Raw genomic sequence first — 21,301 nt, 5'->3', positions numbered from 1 at the left:
TAAAATTAATTTAAAGTATAAGTATCCTCACACTACCTCTATTTTCTTTTTAATATACATTCTCTTTCCTACTATAAATGTTAATTAGTTTTATATTAATATTTTACCTATAACCAAAATAATGTCATATTTTGTTTTAAATTGTAACTTTTAATTAGTCTAAAATATTAATACATAAGTTATTTGATTATCATGTTCCAAATGTCTTGAGTTCTCTTATAATTAATTTTATATTAGATGCAGTTAAATTTTCTTTCTTTTTTAGCTATAAGATAAAATTTAATTTTTATTTTCATTTTCATTATTAAGATTACCAATATTAGAATTTTTTTGTATTTTTAAAAATTTATTTAATCATAGAAAAGGAAATTCTTAATTTTATGAACACATTATTTCTAAATATTGTAATAATATTTTTACTATCATTTTAATTCTTTACATAATATTTTTGTTTAAAAAAATTCATCTCAAACTCAAATAATTCTTATCATTTTATTTTCTAAACTGGACCACATTTTCAAAAAATTATGCTATGCATTCCAACTCAAACTAACAGCACTCGATTCAGATATTAATCATAAGTTTAAAATATTAATACATAAGTGATTTGATTATCATGTTCCAAATTTATTGAGTTCTCTTATAATTAATTTTGTATTAGATGTAGTTAAATTTTTGTTCTTTTTTAGCTATAAGATAAAATTTAATTTTTAATTTTCATTATTAAGATTACCAATATTAAAAATTTATTTTGTATTTTAAAAATTTATTTAATCATAGAAAGAAAATTTCTTAATTTTTTGATCACATTATTTCTAAATATTGTAATAATATTTTTACTATCATTTTAATTCTTTACGTAATATTTTCAAAAAAAAAATCTCATCCCAAACTCAAATAATTCTTATCATTTTATTTTCTAAAATGGACCGCATTTTCAAATAATTATGCTATGCATTCAAACTCAAACTAACTGCACTCGATTCAAATATTAATCACAGAAAAATAATTTCTTAATTGTTTGAACATATTATATCTAAATGTTGTAGTAATATTTTCATTGTCATTTTACTTCTTTACATAATTTTTTTTTCTTTTTAAGTTTGAAGATACAAATTTAATTTTTGTAAAATTACCTATATTACAAATTTATTTTATAATTTAAAATTTTATTTTTTATTATTATTTTATTTTTCATAAATAAGACTTCAATTTCGTGGTATTATTCATAATTTGAGCATTCGCATCGTAGTTTTAAGAACTTTCTAATCTTATATTCAAATAGTCTTTTCTTTTCATTTCTAATAGTAAATTTCTAATAAGTTAACGTAATATTTCATCCCATCAAATCATTCTAGGGACGAAGGTATTACTATGCTCTTGGTTTGCTTCCATGAGCATTGTAACTCCTTTATTACTTTCAATTTTAGCCTTCGGGGCTAAAGTGGTTTTCATTAGCCTATAATATACTCGGTATATTACAGCTATCTCTCTTGTATTAATTTTACTATTCATATTTTTTGTTTTAATATTAAGAGTCAAAGTATCTAAATATTCTGGTCATTTATGTCAACCGAATAATTTGGATAACAGTTAAAGTAGACCGGGCCTTGAGCTAGGTTACTTTGTAGGACTCCTAATAATGAATCGTCAAAATTTAATAATCTGTCATCTCTTAACAAGAGACAAAAGGATGTGTCTAAACCTAATCTGTATAAAGGTTTGACAGCTACTTGTACTAGTCCAATATGTAGGAAATTATATTTTTTCCTATATTGTTGTATGTCATGTGCTGCTAATAACTTAATTGTTTCGATTGAGTTATTAATAGCGATCGTTGATTCACAAGTTTTGATATTATAACTTTTAATAAAATCAAACTTGCCTGTATGATATATAGTGCTAAAGGATTCTCTAGGAATACTCCAATTTTGTAAATCATTTTCTATTTTGGCAATATCTGCTACTGCCGAAATATTAACACTATTTAGCGTATTATTTCTTTCTGAATTATTCATATTAATATTGACAGGTGTACCAGCTAATACAGGTTTTTAGCATACCCAAATTGTCAAGATATGTATTTTTTAGTGATTCACAATTTTTTAAATTGTTGTTATAATAATTAATTTCCTTTATTATGTTTAATAGAGGTAATTTGCTAATATTCTTATTTGAAGCAAGGGTTTTACAAACTCTTAGATTGTGTTTAGCACACTCTATTTTTCTGTTTACCTTTCTTAATTTTTTATTAAGTATCCATCTTTCATAATTTATATTTCTAATATATTGAAAAGAAGGTTGTTGCTTCATTTAAGATTTTAATATTGAGAAGAGCATCTGCTAATAGAGCGATTAATACTTCGTATATTGCTCACTATCATTTGCCTTTGCTCAAGATATCTGTTGATATTTCTTTTATTAAAATCTATTTCATCTTTTAATAACCATAAGGCTACGTTTTTTATTTTATTTTCTCTAATGATAGATCTGGTAGATCTAATGTTGAGTCGGGAATCACTAATTCTTTTATTCGTATCTCTAAGGTGTTTCAAGAATTTCCACCTCAATTTATTATAAAATTCTATTATGCTAAAGGTTTTGTGTTTCATATCCTAGTGATAATGAGATTAAAAGTTTCTTTGAAGTTAAAGAGAGGGATATTGTCCTTAAGGTTTCTTGTTAACTTTTCAGTACTATTTCACTTAATAGTTTTGTACTATTCTTAACAATATATTGTTTACTGTTTATCTTGTTTAAGTTATCTTAGTTCTAAGTTTTCTTGGGGGTTGGAAGTTGAACGTGTTTACTGTGTCCTGTTATGTCCTGTCTAACTGCGGCTCTTCCTGGCTTATAACGACGACGGCAACTGACGGCAGCTAATAAGGTTCAGCTAACTCTCTCAGAGACCCTCACACTATGAACTTCACACTAGATAACAGGATTGAACGATAAACATATACTGGAATGAATAGTATATAACAATTAAGATCTATAGCATGAAACAGATAACCTGATAACCTTAAAGACAATTGAGAGTTTAGCCTCTCATGGATTTAGTTAACATGGCTCTGATACCAAGTGGAAGGATCGTAAGTACAGATAAAAATATACGGAATTTAAAGAAAATAAAAACAAGTTTAAGAAACTTACTTTTATTTAGAACATAGAAAACTGTAGTGCAAGGAACTTTTACAGAGAGGGAAGGGAAAACATATATGAAAAAAGAAGGGCGATTTTCGGTCCGCCTTCTATATTACATTTGAAGACTTTATATAGACTTCTAAGAAATAACTGAGTTGATCTTGATCGTCCATAATGAATGGTCAGATCTTTCTCTTGAAAAGTCATTTGTCCTTTGCCTTTTTGAAGAGGCAATTGTCCCTTGCTTTTTCTGAAGGGCAGATGTCGCTTTCTTCGTCCTTTGCTTTTCTGAAAGGGCAAGATGTTATTTATCGATTAGACTGAGTATAGGGTAGGGCTATCTTTCCGTCTAAGTCTTCTATGTCTCTGTTTTGTCTGCTTTCTGCAGAGGATGAATTTGAGATTGTATCCATTATTGCCTGTATTTGGGTTGGATCCGTTGATTCTATGTTTACAAGCATGCTGAGTAGTTTCTTTTTTAACTCATTTTTTGAGTTACTTGATTCCGTTGTTGAGTTTCTCTGAGCCGGTCTGGATTTCCTAGTTTCTTTAACTTTTGGAATCCATCCTTTGATTTTGGGTATTTTTACCAAATATTTGATTTTGTCAATCTGTTCTACTTCGAATGACCAATTAATTATAAAAGAGATTCGTTTCGTAAAATAATATTTGCATAGTTTTATATGGTCAGGAAGGGTAGAGATTTCTTGTTCTAGTAGGAATCTCACATAGTACTTGTGGAAGCTACGAGGCATTGTTTGCTCTGTTCCTCCAAAGATTTTCCACCAGTCGTAGAACCACCTGGGTAATATAGATTTCTGGGCTTGCTCACTGTATTTAACGAACCAAGTATGGGTCTTTGGTCGTAGGTAGAGAAAGTTAAACCAAGCATCTACGTAATCTTTGTAATTATAGGTTTGGGGCCTATACTGGACTGATAAAGCTATAGGTGTGTGCAAATGATCCATATTCCATTCAAATGGGCTTAAAATTTTGTTGATGGTCATTTTCGAAATCCTAATACTAGTAGGATCTCTTTCATCATAGAGAGTGTGTTCAAAAGTAACAGACTTAGTATCTGTAAGAATTAATTCGTAGTATCTCCTTGTTTTTAGGGGATCACATGTATCAACATAGTTTCTGTCTGTGTAACAGGGACGAATTAGGTCTGCTAGGTCAAGGTTTTCATAGCCTTTATATAGGGCTAAAACTTTAACTGGTTCTTTTGCAATTAACTCAAACGTTTCCTTCTCTGAGGAAATCGGTCTTTTATCTTCCGCTTTTGATGGGGTGTGAGGATTAACTGCTTGGGCGAAGGTTTCAGGAACCTTCATTTCGTAATCAGCACTTGTCAAGGTTTTTACCGCTTGGCTGGTGGAGGCTTTTGAGGAAGCCTGTTGAAATGGACCTGTTCTTTGTGGGATAGATCCAAGAACTGTCATGGCAGAGGTTTTATCAGTAGTGGGTACTCTCGGAGGGGTAACCATTATATCTAGCAGTGATCTCACGGGTGGTCTCACCGGTGGTAGTAACATTGGTCTCACTGGTAATTGTGGGAATTCTGCAAGAGCAGAATACTTATTCTCCCTTTTCGGAGAGGCCCTGAAGGGACCCTTTTGTGGTCTCATTTTTTCCCTGTAAGAATTCTCTGGTTAGAAAATCAGGCAAAGAGTTTTGTTCCCCTTTTATAAATTCAATTTCAAAATCAAAACTAGACAGTAAAGCTTGCCATCTGGCAAAAATTTGTTTTGAAATAAGGTTTTTAACATCTTTTTGTAAAATCTCTTTAGCTGATTTACAATCAACTCTTAATAAAAATTCTTTGTTTATTAAATCGTCTTGAAACTTTGTAATACATAGTACTATAGACAAAATTTCTTTTTTGACTGTACTATAATTCTTTTGAGCCGGATTCCAGATACCAGAAGTGAAACGAACTAACTGTTCGGGAGATTCTGAAGAAATTTGTTGTTTTAGAATACCACCGTACCCTTCATCAGAAGCGTCGGTTTCGACTATCATAAATGCTTCAGGATTTGGAATCCCTAGACACGGGAGTTTTTGAACAATGGACTTGACCCTTTTGACTGTGTTGGTTTGTTCTAGACTCTAGGGGACCGGGTTTTTTCTAAGGCGCTTGTAGAGGGGTTCACAGATTTTTCTAATGTTAGGAATAAAATCTGCTACGTAGTTAAGGCTTCCTAAGAACCTCTGTAATTGTGTTTTATCTGTGATTTCGTCGGGAAACTTAGAGGAGAACTCAATGGCTCTGCAAATTGGTTTATAAGTACCTTGATATAAGTCGTGCCCTAAGAATCTAATGGTTGTTTGGAATAACTTAATTTTCTTAGCACTGACTACCAAACCATTGTGTTTTATTATTTTGAAAAAAAAATATTAAGGTGTTTAAAGTGAGAATCTATGTCCTCTGAGAATACTAATACATCGTCAATATAAACTATTGACATGTTACTATAAGGGTTAAATATATTATTCATCACATTTTGGAATTCTGATGGGGCATTTTTTAACCCGAAAGGCATTACGTTCCATTCATATTGTCCAAATGGGACATTAAAGGCCGTTTTATATTTATCTTCTTCAGCAATTTGAATTTGCCAAAATCCTGATTTCATATCGAATTTGCTATAAATATTAGCTTTATAAGTTCTTTTTAATAAATCTCTTTTATTAGGTATCGGGTACCTAATCCATTGTAATACCTTATTTAAAGGTTTATAGTTAATTACTAACCTAGGAGCTCCTCTTTCCTTTTCTGCGTTGTTGTTAACGTAGAAAGCTGCACAGCTCCAAGGGGATTTAGAAGGCCTAATAATCTTCTTTTGGAGAAGATCACCTATTTCCGTTTTACAGACTTCCATTAAGTCATGATTCATCTGAATAGGTCTTGCCTTAGTAGGTATATTTTGTTCATTAAATTCTTTTATGTACGGTAGGTGGATTATGTGCCTTTTTCTTTCCCAAAAGGCTGTAGGTAAATCGGAACAAACTTCTAGCTCGAGTTTTTGCTGAAACAGTTTAATCTTATCATCTACTCCGGGGGTTTTTAAAGTTTGTTCAATTTTGCGAACTTTAATATCATTTTTTAAATAATTCACTTGTTGAGATAATAGGTTTATTTTAAAAATTGTTTGTGATTTAATGTAATCACTTTCTTCTTTAGAGATTGGATTTAGGTAAGGAAATCGTATTTCTTTTCCTAATACATTAGTGCAGAGGGCACTTAAGTCGTCGTAATGCGGTTTTATTTGAGTCAGGAAAGGAATACCAAGAAATAATTCTTGGTATTCCTTTCCTGACTCAAATAAAACCGCATTACGACGACTTAAGTGCCCTCTGCACTAATGTATTAGGAAAAGAAATACGATTTCCTTACCTAAATCCAATCTCTAAAGAAGAAAGTGATTACATTAAATCACAAACAATTTTTAAAATAAACCTATTATCTCAACAAGTGAATTATTTAAAAAATGATATTAAAGTTCGCAAAATTGAACAAACTTTAAAAACCCCCGGAGTAGAAGATAAGATTAAACTGTTTCAGCAAAAACTCGAGCTAGAAGTTTGTTCCGATTTACCTACAGCCTTTTGGGAAAGAAAAAGGCGCATAATCCACCTACCGTACATAAAAGAATTTAATGAACAAAATATACCTACTAAGGCAAGACCTATTCAGATGAATCATGACTTAATGGAAGTCTGTAAAACGGAAATAGGTGATCTTCTCCAAAAGAAGATTATTAGGCCTTCTAAATCCCCTTGGAGCTGTGCAGCTTTCTACGTTAACAACAACGCAGAAAAGGAAAGAGGAGCTCCTAGGTTAGTAATTAACTATAAACCTTTAAATAAGGTATTACAATGGATTAGGTACCCGATACCTAATAAAAGAGATTTATTAAAAAGAACTTATAAAGCAAATATTTATAGCAAATTCGATATGAAATCAGGATTTTGGCAAATTCAAATTGCTGAAGAAGATAAATATAAAACGGCCTTTAATGTCCCATTTGGACAATATGAATGGAACGTAATGCCTTTCGGGTTAAAAAATGCCCCATCAGAATTCCAAAATGTGATGAATAATATATTTAACCCTTATAGTAACATGTCAACAGTTTATATTGACGATGTATTAGTATTCTCAGAGGACATAGATTCTCACTTTAAACACCTTAATATTTTTTTTTTCAAAATAATAAAACAAAATGGTTTGGTAGTCAGTGCCAAGAAAATTAAGTTATTCCAAACAACCATTAGATTCTTAGGGCACGACTTATATCAAGGTACTTATAAACCAATTTGCAGAGCCATTGAGTTCTCCTCTAAGTTTCCCGACGAAATCACAGATAAAACACAATTACAGAGGTTCTTAGGAAGCCTTAACTACGTAGCAGATTTTATTCCTAACATTAGAAAAATCTGTGAACCCCTCTACAAGCGCCTTAGAAAAAACCCGGTCCCCTGGAGTCTAGAACAAACCAACACAGTCAAAAGGGTCAAGTCCATTGTTCAAAAACTCCCGTGTCTAGGGATTCCAAATCCTGAAGCATTTATGATAGTCGAAACCGACGCTTCTGATGAAGGGTACGGTGGTATTCTAAAACAACGAATTTCTTCAGAATCTCCCAAACAGTTAGTTCGTTTCACTTCTGGTATCTGGAATCCGGCTCAAAAGAATTATAGTACAGTCAAAAAAGAAATTTTGTCTATAGTGCTATGTATTACAAAGTTTCAAGACGATTTAATAAACAAAGAATTTTTATTAAGAGTTGATTGTAAGTCAGCTAAAGAGATTTTACAAAAGGATGTTAAAAACCTTATTTCAAAACAAATTTTTGCCAGATGGCAAGCTTTACTGTCTAGTTTTGATTTTGAAATTGAATTTATAAAAGGGGAACAAAACTCTTTGCCTGATTTTCTAACCAGAGAATTCTTACAGGGAAAAAATGAGACCACAAAAGGGTCCCTTCAGGGCCTCTCCAAAAAGGGAGAATAAGTATTCTGCTCTTGCAGAATTCCCACAATTACCAGTGAGACCAATGTTACTACCACCGGTGAGACCACCCGTGAGATCACTGCTAGATATAATGGTTACCCCTCCGAGAGTACCCACTACTGATAAAACCTCTGCCATGACAGTTCTTGGATCTATCCCACAAAGAACAGGTCCATTTCAACAGGCTTCCTCAAAAGCCTCCACCAGCCAAGCGGTAAAAACCTTGACAAGTGCTGATTACGAAATGAAGGTTCCTGAAACCTTCGCCCAAGCAGTTAATCCTCACACCCCCTCAAAAGCGGAAGATAAAAGACCGGTTTCCTCAGAGAAGGAAACGTTTGAGTTAATTGCAAAAGAACCAGTTAAAGTTTTAGCCCTAGATAAAGGCTATGAAAACCTTGACCTAGCAGACCTAATTCGTCCCTGTTACACAGACAGAAACTATGTTGATACATGTGATCCCCTAAAAACAAGGAGATACTACGAATTAATTCTTACAGATACTAAGTCTGTTACTTTTGAACACACTCTCTATGATGAAAGAGATCCTACTAGTATTAGGATTTCGAAAATGACCATCAACAAAATTTTAAGCCCATTTGAATGGAATATGGATCATTTGCACACACCTATAGCTTTATCAGTCCAGTATAGGCCCCAAACCTATAATTACAAAGATTACGTAGATGCTTGGTTTAACTTTCTCTACCTACGACCAAAGACCCATACTTGGTTCGTTAAATACAGTGAGCAAGCCCAGAAATCTATATTACCCAGGTGGTTCTACGACTGGTGGAAAATCTTTGGGGGAACAGAGCAAACAATGCATCGTAGCTTCCACAAGTACTATGTGAGATTCCTACTAGAACAAGAAATCTCTACCCTTCCTGACCATATAAAACTATGCAAATATTATTTTGCGAAACGAATCTCTTTTATAATTAATTGGTCATTCGAAGTAGAACAGATTGACAAAATCAAATATTTGGTAAAAATACCCAAAATCAAAGGATGGATTCCAGAAGTTAAAGAAACTAGGAAATCCAGACCGGCTCAGACAAACTCAACAATGGAATCAAGTAACTCAAAAAATGAGTTAAAAAAGAAACTACTCAGCATGCTTGTAAACATAGAATCAACGGATCCAACCCAAATACAGGCAATAATGGATACAATCTCAAATTCATCCTCTGCAGAAAGCAGACAAAACGGAGACATAGAAGACTTAGACGGAAAGATATCCCTAGCCTATACTTAGTCTAATCGATAAATAGCATCTTGCCCTTTCAGAAAAGCAAAGGACGAAGAAAGCGACATCTGCCCTTCAGAAAAAGCAAGGGACAATTGCCTCTTCAAAAAGGCAAAGGACAAATGACTTTTCAAGAGAAAGATCTGACCATTCATTATGGACGATCAAGATCAACTCAGTTATTTCTTAGAAGTCTATATAAAGTCTTCAAATGTAATATAGAAGGCGGACTGAAAATCGTCCTTCTCTTTTCATATATGTTTTCCCTTCCCTCTATGTAAAAGTTCCTTGCACTACAGTTTTCTATGTTCTAAATAAAAGTAAGTTTCTTAAACTTGTTTTTATTTTCTTTTAATTCCGTATATTTTTATATGTACTTACGATCCTTCCACTTGGTATCAGAGCCATGTTAACTAAATCCATGAGAGGCTAAACTCTCAATTGTCTTTAAGGTTATCAGGTTATCTGTTTCATGCTATAGATCTTAATTGTTATATACTATTCATTACAGTATATGTTTATCGTTCAATCATGTTATCTAGTGTGAAGTTCATAGTGTGAGGGTCTCTGAGAGAGAGTTAGCTGAACCTTATTAGCTGCCGTCAGTTGCCGTCGTCGTTATAGGCCAGGAAGAGCTGCAGTTAGACAGGACACAATAGGACACAGTAAACACGTTCAACTTCCAACCCCCAAGAAAACTTAGAACTAAGATAACTTAAACAGGATAAACAGTAAACAATATATTGTTAAGAATAGTACAAAACTATTAAGAGAAATAGTACTGAAAAGATAACAAGAAACCTTAAGGACAATATCTCTCTCTTTAACTTCAAAGAAACCTTTAATCTCATTATCACTAGGATATGAAACACAGAACCTTTAACATAATAGAATCTTATAATAAATTGAGGTGGAAATTCTTGAAACACCTTAGAGATACGAATAAAAGAATTAGTGATTCCCGACTCAACATTAGATCTACCAGATCTATCATTAGAGAAAATAAAACAAAAAACGTAGCCTTATGGTTATTAAAAGATGAAATAGATTTTAATAAAAGAAATATCAACAGGTATCTTGAGCAAAGGCAAATGATAGTGAGCAATATACGAAGTATTAATCGCTCTATTAGCAGATGCTCTTCTCAATATTAAAATCTTAAATGAAGCAACAACCTTCTTTTCAATATATTAGAAATATAAATTATGAAAGATGGATACTTAATAAAGAATTAAGAAAGGTAAACAGAAAAATAGAGTGTGCTAAACACAATCTAAGAGTTTGTAAAACCCTTGCTTCAAATAAGAATATTAGCAAATTACCTCTATTAAACATAATAAAGGAAATTAATTATTATAACAACAATTTAAAAAATTGTGAATCACTAAAAATACATATCTTGACAATTTGGGTATGCTAAAAACCTGTATTAGCTGGTACACCTGTCAATATTAATATGAATAATTCAGAAAGAAATAATACGCTAAATAGTGTTAATATTTAGGCAGTAGCAGATATTGCCAAAATAGAAAATGATTTACAAAATTGGAGTATTCCTAGAGAATCCTTTAGCACTACATATCATACAGGCAAGTTTGATTTTATTAAAAGTTATAATATCAAAACTTGTGAATCAACGATCGCTATTAATAACTCAATCGAAACAATTAAGTTATTAGCAGCACATGACATACAACAATATAGGAAAAAATATAATTTCCTACATATTGGACTAGTACAAGTAGCTGTCAAACCTTTATACAGATTAGGTTTAGACACACCCCTTTGTCTCTTGTTAAGAGATGACAGATTATTAAATTTTGACGATTCATTATTAGGAGTCCTACAAAGTAACCTAGCTCAAGGCCCGGTCTACTTTTACTGTTATCCAAATTATTCGGTTGACATAAATGACCAGAATATTTTAGATACTTTGACTCTTAATATTAAAACAAAAAATATGAATAGTAAAATTAATACAAGAGAGATAGCTGTAATATACCGAATATATTATAGGCTAATGAAAACCACTTTAGCCCCGAAGACTAAAATTGAAAGTAATAAAGGAGTTACAATGCTCATGGAAGCAAACCAAGAGCATAGTAATACCTTCGTCCCTAGAATGATTCGATGGGATGAAATATTATCCAAAGATGAATGGCGTTTTAAAGCCATAACTCAACCTAAATATGAACTAGAAAGTTCACACATCGAACAAGTAATTCAATACCCAACTGGGGCAGTAGACTTAAAATTTTTATGATCTAACTCAATAAGCGATGCTTCTTCCAGTAAAAGAATGTCCTTCAGTGGACCTTCTTCTTCTAAACCCCCGGAGGAAAGATATAAAAGCGATAAAAGCGATGAAAAACTAATTGAAGAACTTGATAGGAAAATAAAAGGAGTGGATTTTAATAAAACTGTTCCAAAAGTAATCTATCAAAAGGGTCCTTTTATTCATAAAAGTTCATCCGCAGAAACAATAGATAGACTTGGAACTCTTAAAGAAGAAAGTAACTTCGAAATAGATTGGAAAAGTCTAAATGCTCAGTGGAAACACCCTGATAACAACATTAAAAGAAAATGGTATGTAAATGCCTATTCTTTTGATCAAAGAAAGTCTTTCAGAAATAATTGGATTAAAGATCTAAAAAGACTTAAATGTGATATAGAATTCTTTAGATGGTTTGAATTAACAGGGCAGATTCCAAATCAAAAGGAATCTTTACAAATGATTATTAACAAATGGTATACTAAAAATAAAGGTACGATAGAAGCCACTATTCCGCCTTTAGATGAAATAGTAATACCAGTTCAAAGTGAGGTCATAACAGCTTCCCCCTTCAAAAGAGAAAGCATTCACCTCGATAAAGAACCAATAAATAAAGATTTGAACAAAATAATTGTCCAAAATAATTACACGAACAATCTTTTACATGTTGTAGCTAATCAATTAAAAGACACTAACAGATTAGGAATCCCAACAAAATCAACAGTAGCACCTACTATAGAAACACACCCTACTATCAAAATCCCTGAATTTTCAAAAGAAAAGTTCCCGCAATTAAAAGATAAATTTGATTTTACAAATGAACTTCTTGAAGAACAACTTAAAACAAAACTGAGTATATCAAAAATCCATACAGAACAAACTAGTAATAGTATAGATAAAACTATAGAACTTCATAAATTACAAAACCAGTTAACTTCATTAAATAAAACATATGAAACAATACTAAAAGATGAATCCATCCCGGATAGAGAAGCAAAGTTAATAATAATAGAGAAAGCTTCTAACGAATGCTCAAACTCTATTAATAAGATAAAACCTCTTGTAACATTAAAAACTATTTCTGCTAATACTCCTGAAGTAAGTAGAATAATGGGAAATCCTCGACATCCTAATAAGAAAAATTATTATGGGAGACCAACATTCCCAGATGTTCAATTTGAAGAAGACGTCTATCTATCCTACTCCAGTCATGACGGGACTGGAATTTCTGAATGGAATATTGATGGCCTAGCAGAAGGCCAAATCTACAAAAAACTCCACGAAATAGGAATTGCGGTAACTGCCTATAAAATGAAAAATGCGTCAGATAAAAATGCTGCAACCCTAGTAGTATCAGGATTTACCGGTTCATTAAAAAATTGGTGGGATAATTACCTTTCAGAAGACGACAAAAATCAAATTCTTAATGCTACGACCATAGCAACTATAATAAAAACTGAAAATAATAATCAAATAACTGAACAAGTAGTTAAAGAAGATGCCACAACAACTTTAATCTACTGTATAGCCAAACATTTTATCGGTGAACTAAAACTATTCCAAGATAGAAGTCTTGAACTTCTAAATAATCTTAGCTGCCCAAAATTAACAGATTTTAGGTGGTATAAAAATATGTTTATAGAAAAGGTATTGGTCAGAGAAGACTGTAATAAACCTTTCTGGAAAGAAAGATTCATTAGTGGATTACCCAGGCTGTTTGCCGAAAAGGTAAGAAATAAGATTAAAAATAGATTTAATGGCTCAATTCCATATGATAACCTAACGTATGGAGATTTAATAAGCTTTATAAATGTTACAGATTTACAACTATGTACAGACCTAAAGCTAAAAAGCCTTATTAAAAAGGACAGGCTACAATCCAAAGCTGAACTTGGTAGTTTCTGCCAAGACTTCGGTTACAAAACAATTGCAGCTCCTTCAAAAAGAGCATCAAAGAAATACAAACATAAATTTTCTGATAAACCTAGAAGACGCCATAAGCGTAAAGAAAAGAAAGAAGGCGAAACTTCTAAAAAGAAAAGGTTTAAAAGGAAGAAAAATTATGGAGATAAATGCTGGTCATGTGGAAAAACAGGGCATAGAGCCAGTGACTGTAAGGTCACGAAAAAGAAAAGAAATAAAGTAAATTCTTTAGAACTTGATGAAAATACTAAAGAAAAACTTTACGCTATTCTAGGAGATAATGATAACAGTTCATCGTCTTCATCATCTTCATCCACTGATAGTTATTCGGATAGTGACAATGAACTTATCAATGTCGCATATGATTCAGACAGTAGTAGCTCAATAGAAGACAGCTGTAACTGTACTGGCGCAATTTGCGTGTGTAGCCAAAACTCACTTAGAGTTATATCAGAAGACTCCAAGGAAGTCTTATTCGACATCATCGAACACATTGATGACGATGACTTAAAGAAAAAGTATCTAATTGAATTAAAAAACATTATGGTAAAACAAAAGGGAAATCGACCACAGATAGAACCTTTTGATATGAAGAAAGTGATGGATAGATTTTCCGTCAAAACAGAAGAATCCACCACAGTCCAACATCTTCAGATTGAACTTAAATCAGTAAAAGAAGAATTAAAAGATATTAAGCTTAGACTTAATAAAATCGAAATGGAAAATATTACTGATAAAATATTATCCCAAGTAAATAAGGGAAAAATGATTAATCAAGAATTCTTCAACGAAGAAGAAGATGGTAATAATTCTGACAACACTTCAAAATTAAATGATTCAATTATATCAAAAGATGATTCAGCAGCCTTAGTTAAACTTACTAAAGTAAAAGCTAAAAGCTATCATCTCCCCATAACCTTAAAAGTGCAAGATATGACCTTTAATAAGTTAGCATTATTAGATTCAGGTGCAGATAAGAACTGCATAATGGAAGGAATAATACCATTAAAGTATTTAGAGAAAACTACACAAAGATTATACTCTGCAACAGGAGAATTATTAAAAATAAATTACAAATTATCCAAAGCACATATCTGTAATGATGGAATATGTTTTATTAATGATTTTATAATAACTAGAGATATAAACGAAGAAATAATTCTTGGTATTCCTTTCCTGACTCAAATAAAACCGCATTACGACGACTTAAGTGCCCTCTGCACTAATGTATTAGGAAAAGAAATACGATTTCCTTACCTAAATCCAATCTCTAAAGAAGAAAGTGATTACATTAAATCACAAACAATTTTTAAAATAAACCTATTATCTCAACAAGTGAATTATTTAAAAAATGATATTAAAGTTCGCAAAATTGAACAAACTTTAAAAACCCCCGGAGTAGAAGATAAGATTAAACTGTTTCAGCAAAAACTCGAGCTAGAAGTTTGTTCCGATTTACCTACAGCCTTTTGGGAAAGAAAAAGGCACATAATCCACCTACCGTACATAAAAGAATTTAATGAACAAAATATACCTACTAAGGCAAGACCTATTCAGATGAATCATGACTTAATGGAAGTCTGTAAAACGGAAATAGGTGATCTTCTCCAAAAGAAGATTATTAGGCCTTCTAAATCCCCTTGGAGCTGTGCAGCTTTCTACGTTAACAACAACGCAGAAAAGGAAAGAGGAGCTCCTAGGTTAGTAATTAACTATAAACCTTTAAATAAGGTATTACAATGGATTAGGTACCCGATACCTAATAAAAGAGATTTATTAAAAAGAACTTATAAAGCTAATATTTATAGCAAATTCGATATGAAATCAGGATTTTGGCAAATTCAAATTGCTGAAGAAGATAAATATAAAACGGCCTTTAATGTCTCATTTGGACAATATGAATGGAACGTAATGCCTTTCGGGTTAAAAAATGCCCCATCAGAATTCCAAAATGTGATGAATAATATATTTAACCCTTATAGTAATATGTCAATAGTTTATATTGACGATGTATTAGTATTCTCAGAGGACATAGATTCTCACTTTAAACACCTTATATTTTTTTTTCAAAATAATAAAACACAATGGTTTGGTAGTCAGTGCTAAGAAAATTAAGTTATTCCAAACAACCATTAGATTCTTAGGGCACGACTTATATCAAGGTACTTATAAACCAATTTGCAGAGCCATTGAGTTCTCCTCTAAGTTTCCCGACGAAATCACAGATAAAACACAATTACAGAGGTTCTTAGGAAGCCTTAACTACGTAGCAGATTTTATTCCTAACATTAGAAAAATCTGTGAACCCCTCTACAAGCGCCTTAGAAAAAACCCGGTCCCCTGGAGTCTAGAACAAACCAACACAGTCAAAAGGGTCAAGTCCATTGTTCAAAAACTCCCGTGTCTAGGAATTCCAAATCCTGAAGCATTTATGATAGTCGAAACCGACGCTTCTGATGAAGGGTACGGTGGTATTCTAAAACAACGAATTTCTTCAGAATCTCCCGAACAGTTAGTTCGTTTCACTTCTGGTATCTGGAATCCGGCTCAAAAGAATTATAGTACAGTCAAAAAAGAAATTTTGTCTATAGTACTATGTATTACAAAGTTTCAAGACGATTTAATAAACAAAGAATTTTTATTAAGAGTTGATTGTAAGTCAGCTAAAGAGATTTTACAAAAGGATGTTAAAAACCTTATTTCAAAACAAATTTTTGCCAGATGGCAAGCTTTACTGTCTAGTTTTGATTTTGAAATTGAATTTATAAAAGGGGAACAAAACTCTTTGCCTGATTTTCTAACCAGAGAATTCTTACAGGGAAAAAATGAGACCACAAAAGGGTCCCTTCAGGGCCTCTCCAAAAAGGGAGAATAAGTATTCTGCTCTTGCAGAATTCCCACAATTACCAGTGAGACCAATGTTACTACCACCGGTGAGACCACCCGTGAGATCACTGCTAGATATAATGGTTACCCCTCCGAGAGTACCCACTACTGATAAAACCTCTACCATGACAGTTCTTGGATCTATCCCACAAAGAACATGTCCATTTCAACAGGCTTCCTCAAAAGCCTCCACCAGCCAAGCGGTAAAAACCTTGACAAATGCTGATTACGAAATGAAGGTTCCTGAAACCTTCGCCCAAGCAGTTAATCCTCACACCCCCTCAAAAACGGAAGATAAAAGACCGGTTTCCTCAGAGAAGGAAACGTTTGAGTTAATTGCAAAAGAACCAGTTAAAGTTTTAGCCCTAGATAAAGGCTATGAAAACCTTGACCTAGCAGACCTAATTCGTCCCTGTTACACAGACATAAACTATGTTGATACATGTGATCCCCTAAAAACAAGGAGATACTACGAATTAATTCTTACAGATACTAAGTCTGTTACTTTTGAACACACTCTCTATGATGAAAGAGATCCTACTAGTATTAGGATTTCGAAAATGACCATCAACAAAATTTTAAGCCCATTTGAATGGAATATGGATCATTTGCACACACCTATAGCTTTATCAGTCCAGTATAGGCCCCAAACCTATAATTACAAAGATTACGTAGATGCTTGGTTTAACTTTCTCTACCTACGACCAAAGACCCATACTTGGTTCATTAAATACAGTGAGCAAGCCCAGAAATCTATATTACCCAGGTGGTTCTACGACTGGTGGAAAATCTTTGGGGGAACAGAGCAAACAATGCCTCGTAGCTTCCACAAGTACTATGTGAGATTCCTACTAGAACAAGAAATCTCTACCCTTCCTGACCATATAAAACTATACAAATATTATTTTGCAAAACGAATCTCTTTTATAATTAATTGGTCATTCGAAGTAGAACAGATTGACAAAATCAAATATTTGGTAAAAATACCCAAAATCAAAGGATGGATTCCAGAAGTTAAAGAAACTAGGAAATCCAGACCGGCTCAGACAAACTCAACAACGGAATCAAGTAACTCAAAAAATGAGTTAAAAAAGAAACTACTCAGCATGCTTGTAAACATAGAATCAACGGATCCAACCCAAATACAGGCAATAATGGATACAATCTCAAAGTCATCCTCTGCAGAAAGCAGACAAAACGGAGACATAGAAGACTTAGACGGAAAGATAGCCCTAGCCTATACTCAGTCTAATCGATAAATAGCATCTTGCCCTTTCAGAAAATCAAAGGACGAAGAAAGCGACATCTGCCCTTCAGAAAAAGCAAGGGACAATTGCCTCTTCAAAAAGGCAAAGGACAAATGACTTTTCAAGAGAAAGATCTGACCATTCATTATGGACGATCAAGATCAACTCAGTTATTTCTTAGAAGTCTATATAAAGTCTTCAAATGTAATATAGAAGGTGGACCGAAAATTGCCCTTCTCTTTTCATATATGTTTTCCCTTCCCTCTCTGTAAAAGTTCCTTGCACTACAGTTTTCTATGTTCTAAATAAAAGTATGTTTCTTAAACTTGTTTTTATTTTCTTTAAATTCCGTATATTTTTATCTGTACTTACGATCCTTCCACTTGGTATCAGAGCCATGTTAACTAAATCCATGAGAGGCTAAACTCTCAATTGTCTTTAAGGTTATCAGGTTATCTGTTTCATGCTATAGATCTTAATTGTTATATACTATTCATTCCAGTATATGTTTATCGTTCAATCCTGTTATCTAGTGTGAAGTTCATAGTGTGAGGGTCTCTGAGAGAGAGTTAGCTGAACCTTATTAGTTGCCGTCAGTTGCCGTCGTCATTATAGGCCAGGAAGAGTTGCAGTTAGACAGGACACAACAGGACACAACAGGACACAGTAAACACGTTCAACTTCCAACCCCCAAGAAAACTTAGAACTAAGATAACTTAAATAGGTATTTATTTTGTTTCAAAAATATTACTCGAAAAGTTTAAATTATTTAAAATTTAATAATATTTTTAAGTATTATATGTTTACTTTATATTATTTTCTAAACTTATGATTTATAAATGTCCTTACATTATCTCTAATTTATTTTTATTGTTCAATATTTTTAGTTTTTATTTTACTATTAGACTTGAGTTATGTGGACTTATATTATAACTTTTCTTATCATAATATAAAAAATTTAAATAAGTTTACAATATGATAAAAAATCTTAGTTTTTTTTCTATTTATTCTTTATTATAGATTTTATATTATTCAATACCTAATATTATTACATTGTCATGTGAATTTTTATTAGCCTGTTTGAATTTAATATCTATTTTTACCACACTCATTCTAATATAATATAGATAAAAATTAAAATACTTTCTCATCTCAAATTCAAATAATTTTTATCATTATATTTTCTTAATTGGACCATATTTTCAAAAAATTATTCTATGCTTTCAAACTTAAACTAACTAAACTCAATTCAAATATTAATCATAGAAAAATATTTTCTTAATTGTTTGAACGCATTATATCTAAATGTTTTAGTAATATTTACGTACAAAATATTCGTTTGTACGATTTATCAATATTAATAAAAATTTATTTTTCTTGTTATTAAAATATCTTTTGCTGATTATTTAATTTTTCTCTTACCTTATAATTAATTTGTATACTTTATGTAAGATCTTATTTTGCTGGTTGAATATATTTAGTTTTTAAACTCAATAAATCTTTAATATCTTAAGTAATTTTTAGTTTTATTTTATATTTTAACTTACTCCAAAGTATAAATAGTCATATATTATCTCAATTACGTCTTTATATATTATTATTTTCTATTATAGTTTTTAATTAATTTTTCACCTCCATATTTCTAGCTAACATAGAAGAAAATCTATGAGTGGATCAATATATAGATATAAATATAGATATAGATATAGATACCAATATACATATAATATAGATATATAGATTATATTTGTCTGCGATCTATTTAGATTATATATAAGATTAAATCAACTACTTCCATTAATTATGTTTCTATTATAATTTTTAATTATTAATGTTGTCTTAAAATTGCCAAGTGGCTTCATTTTATCTTGCCACTTGGCTTAACCACAATGCATACTACTCTCCTTAATATAACTAGTATTAGTACTCGCGCGATGCGCGCATTCCATCTCCTAGTAAATGTTCTATAAAAAATAATGATACTATACAATTTGTTTGATATGAATGTTCCACGAAAAATAATGATGCTATACAATTTGCTTGATATGAAACATGTGCTTAAATGAATATTTTTGTAGCAACTGCTCATGATATATTGCAGTACATTTTTCAAAAGTTATCCTCTGTATTGAGTCAGTGATGAAGGAACATGAATTATGTCAAACATTAGCTTATTCAGAATCAAAATGTATGCGGCAATGCATATGCAAAAACTGATTTCCTGCTAAGGCTCTCTCTTTATTATTGTTTGACATTTGTGGTAATTGAAACTTCTTACTCTTTCTACCATTCCACAGGCTTTGTCTATTAGCCTAACATGGTCTAAAGCCAAAGTTGAAGCAGAAAAGGGACATGCCAATTGCGGAGAGCTGATAAAGTTAGTTATTCAAACCATAGATGAAGCCGGTGGAAGGGTTGATTATGCTGAGTTGAGAACTTAAACAATAATAATAAATTTCATATGGATATAAATAATAGAATACTAACTGGGAACTCAATCTGTTCTCAATATCAAAAATTGATGGAACCCCTATAATTTCCAGTTTCAATATATGCTTGATAGTCTTAATTTTCAGATTGTTTGGTCCAACCACAAAGTTTTTCATAACGTACAATCCCATTTCATGTATTTTTGTTTTGAAAATACGCATGACAGCTCTTCCAATAGTTGCATGAATTCGATCTCCCTAAAATAAAAAATGTGAAAAGAAATTTAAGTTAGTAAGGCGCATAAGTTGAAGAAAATACATCACAACTCGAAAAAAATAACAACATGTAAAAAAGTATGCACCTTTTCATCTTGAATAATTAATTCAATTGAATTAGAATTTTCTGGTTTCTCGCGGTCTGGAATGTGCCATAATCTAACAACACGAACCTTCAAATTCCAACTCATTTTGGACATTGATATTTCGCTGAGATAGTTATAGTTTGGAGCCAAACTTTGCAGAAGTTTGTGTGGAAGCTAAACCCTAAGCAATGTAGAGAAGCCAACCCTAAAAAAAAGTTGCTTAAATAAAGATTTCTAAGGAAAGACTATCATAGTAAACCAACTTTTATGTATGTGAAATCCTAATATTTAAAAAGGACATGTGTAAATCAATTTGTAAGTGTGAGTTCTAAAAAAATGATACGAATCTTTCATTTTTTAGCTTTTGGCATTTTTTTAATTTTCAACGTTTTTTTTTGTGGTTAATTAAAATTTGTTAGCCACCAAACCTTAATTTTTCTTGTCTTTTTCCGTTGTCTTCTTGTTCGTTTTTTAATACTATTTCCTTTAATATAATATAAATGTAAGATATAAAATATTTATTTAATTATTTTATTCTTAAAAAAGAATACCTACCATAACTGAATTATACACAAAATATAATTAAAGATACCTATAATAATGTATATTGTTCGCAATAAGGTCAGATACAAAGCTTATTATTTAGAATTATTATTTCAAATTAAAGTTAATGTGTAAGATACAAAACGAAATTTTAATTGATTCTTTTTCAAAAAAGGATACCTACCATAATTGAATTATACACAATATTTAATAAAGATACCAAAACTAA

Source organism: Nicotiana tabacum, chromosome 18 (genome assembly GCF_000715075.1).
Source record: "Nicotiana tabacum cultivar K326 chromosome 18, ASM71507v2, whole genome shotgun sequence".
NCBI lineage: Eukaryota > Viridiplantae > Streptophyta > Magnoliopsida > Solanales > Solanaceae > Nicotiana > Nicotiana tabacum.
Note: the sequence above shows the minus strand (reverse complement) of the source record.